Source organism: Musca autumnalis, unplaced genomic scaffold, assembly GCF_047663935.1.
Source record: "Musca autumnalis isolate F117 unplaced genomic scaffold, ASM4766393v1 scaffold_4, whole genome shotgun sequence".
Lineage (NCBI taxonomy): Eukaryota > Metazoa > Arthropoda > Insecta > Diptera > Muscidae > Musca > Musca autumnalis.
The window spans coordinates 139,595,785-139,604,715 of NW_027411977.1; the positions used below are offsets into that span (position 1 = coordinate 139,595,785).

Genomic DNA, 8,931 nt, shown 5'->3' on the forward strand with positions numbered 1-8,931 from the left:
TAAAAATATACTTTAAAGAAAAGGAAAGATACAATTTCGGGGTTAATATATTAAAACAAAAAAATCCTCAGCCGATTTGGCTAGGGCATATCACGAAAATAATCTTACGCCGATATAGCACATACTGTCCAAGTAGCACCCTAAACCCACTTGAAATTCAGTTACGTAACTTTTTACGCTTGCAATAATGGGTCACCATCCCAGAATTCAACCCGCCATAACACAAAGGTTCGACTCACGGCGGATCTGCCCTTCAGGGTTCTGTATGTACACACCAACGGCTTTCACCTCCAAAAAGAATTTTCCACCCCCCAGGTCATGATCATAATTTTTTTCACGCACAGAAATGTATCCTCACAAACGTTAAGAAACGGTTCAAAAATACAATTTTTGTGTTCCAGCACCGTAACCGCTTAAAACGTCTAATGCATATTAGTCATATCTGTTGGACAATTTTAATAGCTTTCTAATGATATACATATACGGTTATTCGGTTCATAAAAACCGGATAAAAATTCGGTTTTAATATCAGAATAACCGGTTCCATAATTCGGATATCCGGATATTTATTCCAAAAAATAATGAAATTAACGTGCTTAGCAAAACAAGATACAACTGTTTTAATGACTCCGAGAATTCTAGATCATCAATAGGTTAACAATAATGTATTGAAATAAATAGATATAGGGCTGTCTGAGCAAGATTCGGGTAAAAGTGAAAAACGACCGCTTAAACATGATTTTATCGATTTTATGTCTTTGGGAACCGTACCTAAAATCTTCCGAGCTACATTTTTGTAGAATATTCCGAAGCTGAAAAATGTCATCTTGTGCTACTTTTATTGCGGTTCTTGAAATAAAGGACGAAAAGGACATTGAAGGAAGCATGTTAGAAGGTCGAAATTTTCTACGAAAAAAATCCTCATTTGATTTGACTGAAGACATGTCATCTTAAATATAAGCTTAAACAACAGCGAACAAAGATATAACGCTGATTTCAGATGGCTTTCAGGGTCTCCAGCCAAATATTCATCACGCCATATCGCGAAAGTTCGACTCACGGCGAATCTGTCCTTCGGGGTTCTGTATATACTCACCAAGGGCTTTCATCTCCAATAGGAATTTTCCACCCCCCAGACTTTGAGCTCCATTTTGTTGCACAGTGTAATCGATGGTTTTCTGCAATTCTTGTTTCCACCATTGAACAAGATATTTCACTAAAGCAATTGAATATGAATTTGAATTTAATGCTGAATATAGCGCTTATTTAAATTTGCGTTTTAATCAATTAACCCATTTTAACCTATTTACCCATTTTGATCCGATCGTTATCAGGTAACCACCTTCGTCTGTTTTTATACCCTTCATCATAGTATGGAGGGTATATTTAGTTTGTTTTTCTATTTGTAACACATCGAACTAATCATTTGCACATATATTCTTGATCAGGATAAAATTCTAAGACGATCTAGCCATGACGATCTAGCCAATAATTGAGCTAGAGTGCTACATTTTTGCACCCGAGCGTCTTTTTTTCCATAGGTAGGGAAAGTTCGAAGATGGGTTATATCGGAACACTTGTTGGTATAGCCTCCATATAACGCTACCTCCCGATTTTCGGTATTTTGGGGATTTTAACTCCATTTTTTGACCGAACTACCTGTAATTTCAAGTTTGTGGTTCCCAGTGGTCACAAAACATCTCCACCAAAAACCGTCAACATAGGTCCTTGTTTTGGTATAGCCTCCATATAACGGTACCTCCCGATTATCGGTATTTTGAGGAAATTAGCTAAAATGTCTAACCGAACTACCTGTAATTTGACAGTTGAGGTTCCTAGTAATCACAGAGCATCTCCACCAAAAACTGTCAACATAGGTCCATGTTTTGGTAGAGCCCCTATATAACGGTACCTCCCGATTTTTTGTATTTTGTGGATTTTAATTACATTTCTTGACCGAACTATCTGTAATTTCAGGTTTGGGGTTCCCAGTGATTCCCAAAGTATATCCACTAAAAACAGTCAAGGTCCGTGTTTTGGTATAGCCCCCATATAGCGATACCTCCCGATTTTTGGTATTTTGAGTATTTTAGCTAAAATTTTTTATCAAACTACCTGTAATTTGACCGTTGAGGTTTCTAGTTATCACAAAATATCTCCACCAAAAACTGTCAACATAGGTCCATGTTTAGGTATAGCCCCCTATATAACTGTACCTCTTGATTTTCCATATAATTTTCCTTACCGATTGAATACATTTTTATGTTTTTTACCTTATTTAGGCATCAGAGGTCACAAAATATCTTCGTCTAAAATTGTGGACAGGAAAGAATATAATTATTCCGTTTTAGTTCAGAATATTTTATGGTGGAAGGTATAAAAAGTTCGGCATGGCCGAACCTCACGCTTTTTTACTTATTTTTTCTGACTTCTCTATTTAATGTGATCTCCCGAATTCTACTTGCACTGCAAATTCGGTATAAGATGTAATGGCTCTGGTAACATGGACAGAGCTATTCTATTAGTTGCCGTTTTTTGTGTGTTTCGGATGCTTGAAGACTTGTCACACTAACACGTGACTGTTGTCGTATACTTGGTCACCCTATATTTAATTTTGACGTAAATAACATAGTCAAATTAATATCACAAACTAATTAACGATTAATAAGTATTTACCTTCTTATGTCGCCGATAAAGAATATTTGTCAGATAATTCGACCAAAAAACCCCAGTACCTCCGATTTCTTGTTTTTTTTTCTAATTTTGAATATCATCCTTTTTTCGAAAGATATACATACAATGTACCAACAGTACCAATGTACATCTGTATGTCTGTATGTATGTATCTGGCCGTTTGTAATTGCCTTTTTTGTATCATGACAAAATCTAAACAGTATCAAAATATATCTGGTACAGCTTAAATATTATACCGCATACATCGGAAGTTTATCTTTCGAAGATGTTTTTAACTACGGTTTAAAAGTATACATATATGCCACAACTTCACTTCCAATGAAATTACCTCGGAGCTCTTGATGTTTCAATTAACCCACCAATTTTGTGGATTTGTACCTTTTTCCTCAAAACTGTGGAAATAACTTTTGGCATTATCATCTTAGTCTTTTCAATTGGTATCTGACCGAAACCACCACTAATCTTTACAAACTCTAAACTAAGCCCTTTTAACCATTTTCGCTGTTATTTCCTAAAAAGACGCTGGAATGAAAATCGATTTGATTATGAATAAAAAATTCTATACAACTTTCAAAAATTGACAAAGGCGTACAATGGACCCTCACAGTAGGTGCAAATACAATTTTCGCCAAAAACTGTCCAAATAAGTGCCAAGATTTACTCCAAACGCGAAGCTCGATAGAAATTTGTGGAAAAATGGACTTTATTGAAAAAATATGTTTGCAAATTTTTCGCGAATTTTCGCGATTTTTTTAGGTTTTATCCTTTTCTGCCATGAGTCCATTCCGAATTGGTGCGAATTGTCAAAATCTGTTCAGCCGTTCTTGAGTTATAAGCGTAGTAACTAACATCATCCTTTTTTATATATATCGTCACCATAAATGCCCGAAGACGTAACCGACACGAAGATCGAACTTCGTTTTTTGACGTAATCTGATACATAAAGCTAAAATACATGCTCTGGCAAAAATTCAAGCTTCTACGTTCAAAAACAACGATCCTATTCAAGAAATGGCATTTCGGAAAATGGGATAATATTGCAGATTTTGTTGTAATGGAGGATCTCAAAACTAAGCAATTCCGCGGTTTTGGTTTCACTACTTATTCCCCTTCGTATATGATCGATAATATCCCATATACTCGCCTTCATAAGATTAATATTCCGTAAAACAGTTTTTAATTTTATAACGTTTTTTGCTTCTCCTGTAAAGTTTTGGTTTTGTGGGTTACATCTTCGGGCATTTATGGTGACGATATAGATAACTTATTATTTTTAAAGTAAGCCATCTTAATCTTATATTTGTTGTTTTCAAAATAAAAAAACCACAAGTTTTAAAGTGAGTGCAGCTAAAATTGATTTATATTAGGGTAAGGCAGAGAAGACTAGTTTCATCCAACATCACTTGAACTCATCAGTTCTCTTAGTTCTCTGTATTGAAACAAAGCACTCTTCCCCAATTTTATGACGACTCGAGCTCAAGAATAAATGTGACCGACGAATGCGAATTCAACAGAAACATTAAAAAATTCTCGTAGCCGCATATGCAAACCAAATTAACTACTCCCACTGTTATGCGTCACCAGAATGCCGAGAATCATCATAACTATTTGATAGTTTGTTGCAAATAACAACAACCAATTTTCCTCCGAGTTATGTGTGTCTATTTTTAGATTCACTTTTGCAGTTTTGTTGAGATGTGTGTATACTTATTATTTTTAAAGTAAGAATTTAAAAAACAACAAGTTTTAATGTGTATGTAGTTAAAATTGATTTACTTTAGGGAAATGCAGAGAAGACTAGTTTCGTCCAACGCCACATGGACTCATCAGTTCTCTTAGTTCATTGTATTGAAACAAAGAACTAAGATAACTAATAAGTCCAAGTGTTTTTTCGGAATCTTTCTTAATATTTAAATGAAATAAAAGATATTTTAGTCATTAATAGGCATAAGACCATTCGTTCGTGCAACAGGAAATAATTTTTTGAGAATTTTGTTTCACTTCAGAGAATTGTTTCAAAAAAATCAAAGTGGTCTGTGCGGAACCATTTTTTATAATAAAGTGTAATGAATATTATTTTAGGCATTAATAGACATTCATTCATTCTCACTACAGGAAATCATTTTTGAGAAATGATGTCATAAAGTCATAACTAGACATCGGATTTTGCATATTTGCATATTTTTTAATATTAAAGATACGAAGATTCTGATTGGACCAAAATTCGTTTCAAAGAAATCTAAATTCAATGGCAGGGTCATATTTCGTATTTATTTTGCATATTTGCATATTTTGCATATGCACAAAATATGCAAAAAATATGCAAAATATGCAAAAAATATGCAAAATATGCAAAAAATATGCAAAATATGCAAAAAATATGCAGAATATGCAAAAAATATGCAAAATATGCAAACAGATTTTGGCCGAAAATCGTCATAAAAGTCGTAAAATTGTCATTTAAAGTTGGAAAAACCATCAAAAAATACATAACAGTGTTCTAAACTAAGACTGTTGACCGTATAACATCGTTTTTTTCAGCAGATTATTATGTTATTGAGATCATTTACGCCAGTGTGGTGTAAGGTATAAAAATATGGTATCGTAATACCATTTTTTATTATTAAACTATGTAAAAATATAAAATTTGATAAAATATCAAACGTGTTATGTAAAATTCAATATTTTCTTGTTTGTAGCATCTTAATTTAATTTGTAGCATTGGGCTGGTTTTAACTCAAAGGACCAAATCGATCTCGGATTTTTTAGCCAGGGAGCCGCCTAAACCTTTTAGTATTATTAGATTTTAAGATTGCCAAAGTTTGAGCACAATTCGAATATGTTAACACTGGTACTGGGGCCTCGAAGTTATGAAAATCTATTTTTTTGCTATTTGGCGACTTCGACGGCCTATATATGTGGAACGGTTAAAGCTACTTGCCCGTATGACGCATTTAATTAAAATCTATTGTGTTCTTAACATTTCTTGCTGAACAATAATGTGCGTAAGTGTTAGTGAATTCGAATTATTAAACCCAATGTCCCGAAAAAGGACTTAGGGCAAAAATGGAGTCTATTAAAAAAAAACAACTTTTTTCTTCCTATATTATCAAATTTTAGCGAATGAAAACGAATATATTTTACTTTATTTGATAATGTTGCCTATTAGGGCGAAGATCTATTTTAATATTAATTTTAATTCATTTCTCGTTGGAGTGGAGCTTAATGACCGATGATGTTTGCAAGTGAAAAAGGAAAGTCGAAGATTCGAACCCTCACAACCACCATTATGTGACATGGTTCGCCTTTTGTAGAGACTCATCAGACATATCGGCCGTTGAAATTATAAAATGTTGCTTACACGGGATATATCTGTGAACATGAAGGGACTGACATAATGTGGTTTTGGAGCCATCTGGGTACAGATGACAATTTGGTGATGAACTCGACTCCTTGCTACGTCGCTCACAATTTTCAAGTTATTTACCATCCTTTACCCCTCCTGGTAATTGATGTTCTGTGGTCAAGTTGCAGAATCTTTTTCAAGAAATTCGGAGTTAAAGTTTAATCTCTTGAACAACAATTAAGTCTCACTTGTAATTATGCCTGGTAAACCTTTTTCTAGGAATTTCGGCAGTTGATTTTTGTAAGTTCCCTATAGGAAATGTCAATAGTGAATCTATACTGACTTACTACTGACATTGTCAACAGTACTACTGACAAACTGTAGACAACTAATGTAATTTCCTATAGACATTTTGTATGAACGTGTCATTCGAAAGTCAGTACTGACAATGGAACTAGTATGTCAATAGTAAGTCAGTAGTTCCTGAGGAACCATGTGTTGACATTGGAGGTAGTGAGTCAGTATAGACATTGAAGGTAGTAAGTCAGTATAGACATTGGAGATAGTGAGTCAGTATAGACAATGGAGGTAGTGAGTCAGTATAGACAGATTTTCAATACAAAATTTTTTAGCTTATTTGGAACTTTTCATAGATAAAACAGTAATAAGAAGATGAAGCTACACATTTGTTTAAATACTATATTTCATTAAAGAATAAAACAAATAATATTGAAAATGGTAAAAATGTACAAATTGCGTATTACAGTATTTTTATCTTTTTAAATGGCTAAGCCAAAGATTCCACATAAGTAAAAATTAGTAAATAAAGACAATGTTTTCAGGCTGCTTAAACATTTTAACATATAAATAATAAAAAACGTTTTCGTTTTATTTTCTTGGCCAAGTCGCACCAATGACTTGTCTGCTTAAAACAGTTCTTCTTCTGTTGCACTTAACGTTTTATCAGGCGATTCGCTGAATGTTGATATAACACCTAGGAATTGAAAAGAATAAACATGTATAAATAAACATAAATAAAAAATATGTCCTTAAATTTGCTTGCCTATTACAGCTGTATAACATTGGAAAAATCTCACAATCGATTTTTGCCAAATAATTATCCAACATTGTAATTCATTATTATGTTTAGTTGCATTCAGCATTTCCAGCGAGACGGGACAATATATACATCAGGCTCCACAATCTTCTCTAAAGGTTCCACATAATGTCTAATTGTCGAAATTTCACCACAAATGTTGTTAGTCGCCTCAGAATTCGTACTTTGCTATAGAATTATTTTTCACATGTCTTTTATATTTTCTTTTGCTCATACTTGTTATTGAAATTATATGCTTTAAGTTTTCACGATATTTTATTGATTTTTACAAAAACACTTTTTTCACCAACCACAAAAATTATTTTACGCCAAACAATTAAGAAAATTAAAAAAAGGATGCTTCGTTGGGCTATCATCTGTCAATATACACAATGCTTCTTCTTATTAAGGAAAAGGTATCAATAGTTGACAACCTGGTGACAAAGTGTTGACTTTGTCACCATATTAGTAGACAAAGTGGCGACATGTCAACACATGACCCCACACTTCCTACAGGGTTTGGATCGATTATTTCTGGAGAAATTTCTATCTTTGCTTTGTTAAGATTTGTGTCGTCTTTTGGATCTTTACGGTGTTTTGCACTATCAGTTCAAACAATGCCAGACCAATAAGTTCAGGACTAAGGTACCACATATGATTTATCATTTTGCTATTTCCTTTATCTGATATTTGTTTGTGAATGCCTTTCGTAAATCTTCAATGCGGTTTAGGTCTTGTTTTGGACCTAAAAATATTTCTGAATATCCTTTTCACTATTTTTTGTATTAAACTCATTCTATTGTCTCTATTTCTTTTTAACCTGTTGATAATGTTTACCCAATATATCCTATATTATAACTATATAAACATTATCTTGTTCATTATACGTTTTGTAAAATCAATAACCCAAACTCTCACTTATAACACTCAGTTGTTGTCGTGTGGGATACCAAATAAATAAATAAAATAGAAAAAATCATTCTGGGGGCGTCCAGTCTCGAACGATTTAAACGCAAGGTGCTTCTACGGCCTCTTGTTCTTGGGAAGTGGGCTGGGCAGTAGTTTTAAAACACTCTCGCCTACTTCGATCTTGGATTTGTCAATCGCAGACTACTCTTATAGAAATCGCTTGAATATGTTTGGTTGATGTCCGGATGTGCTTGCAGTCAAAAAATCCTCTTAACAATTTTCTAACAAGTGTGTACGGTGGTACAGAAGCTCTCTAATATCTGCTCGAGCTCGCGGACCCCGTGACTCCCAGGAGCTACTGTCAGTTTCAGGAACGCATAGGAGTTGTTCTTTACCCCCATGTGATACCAGAACAGCAGCCCGTTTTTCTTCTCTGTTTTGAGAATATCTGGTAATAGTTGTCCATGCCAGTGCACACAAATAGCCTCGTTCCTTGAAGCTGTTGAGTTTTTGTTTCACGGTTTATTCTCCGCTGTTCACGGATAAAGCGTCTAGAGATTTTATATTTGTAGGGATCCTCTCCGATAGCTTCTACTGTAGCCATAATGATACTAGTGACGTTCCTATACACCTTACAGGGGTCCAGCACCAAGGACAATTGCATAGTTACGATTTTCTTGAAGCCACGCTTGATTGTTTTCGGGACAGATGGTTCTTCAGATTCTACGATACGTTTAGCATAAAAACAAGAGCTAGACCTCATTGAAAATCTATTGAAAAACGAAAACATAGACAAACAAGTATCAGAAAAAGGAAAAAGCAAAATAATAAATCACCTGTGGATCTTAGTCCTGAACTTGTTGGCTTGGCATTGTTTGATCCAACG

The 8,931-nt window shown here is 34.2% G+C and overlaps 1 long non-coding RNA gene across 1 annotated transcript; it reads right to left on the reverse strand.

Annotated features, from left to right (window-relative positions):
- Nucleotides 1-6,725: 6,725 nt before the first annotated feature.
- Nucleotides 6,726-7,400, reverse strand: LOC141403661 (uncharacterized). Its single transcript, XR_012412874.1, has 2 exons — nucleotides 7,104-7,400; nucleotides 6,726-7,034 (listed from the first exon to the last, which is right to left on the reverse strand). It is a non-coding gene; the product is annotated as an uncharacterized lncRNA (long non-coding RNA).
- Between the last annotated feature and the right edge of the window lie 1,531 nt (nucleotides 7,401-8,931).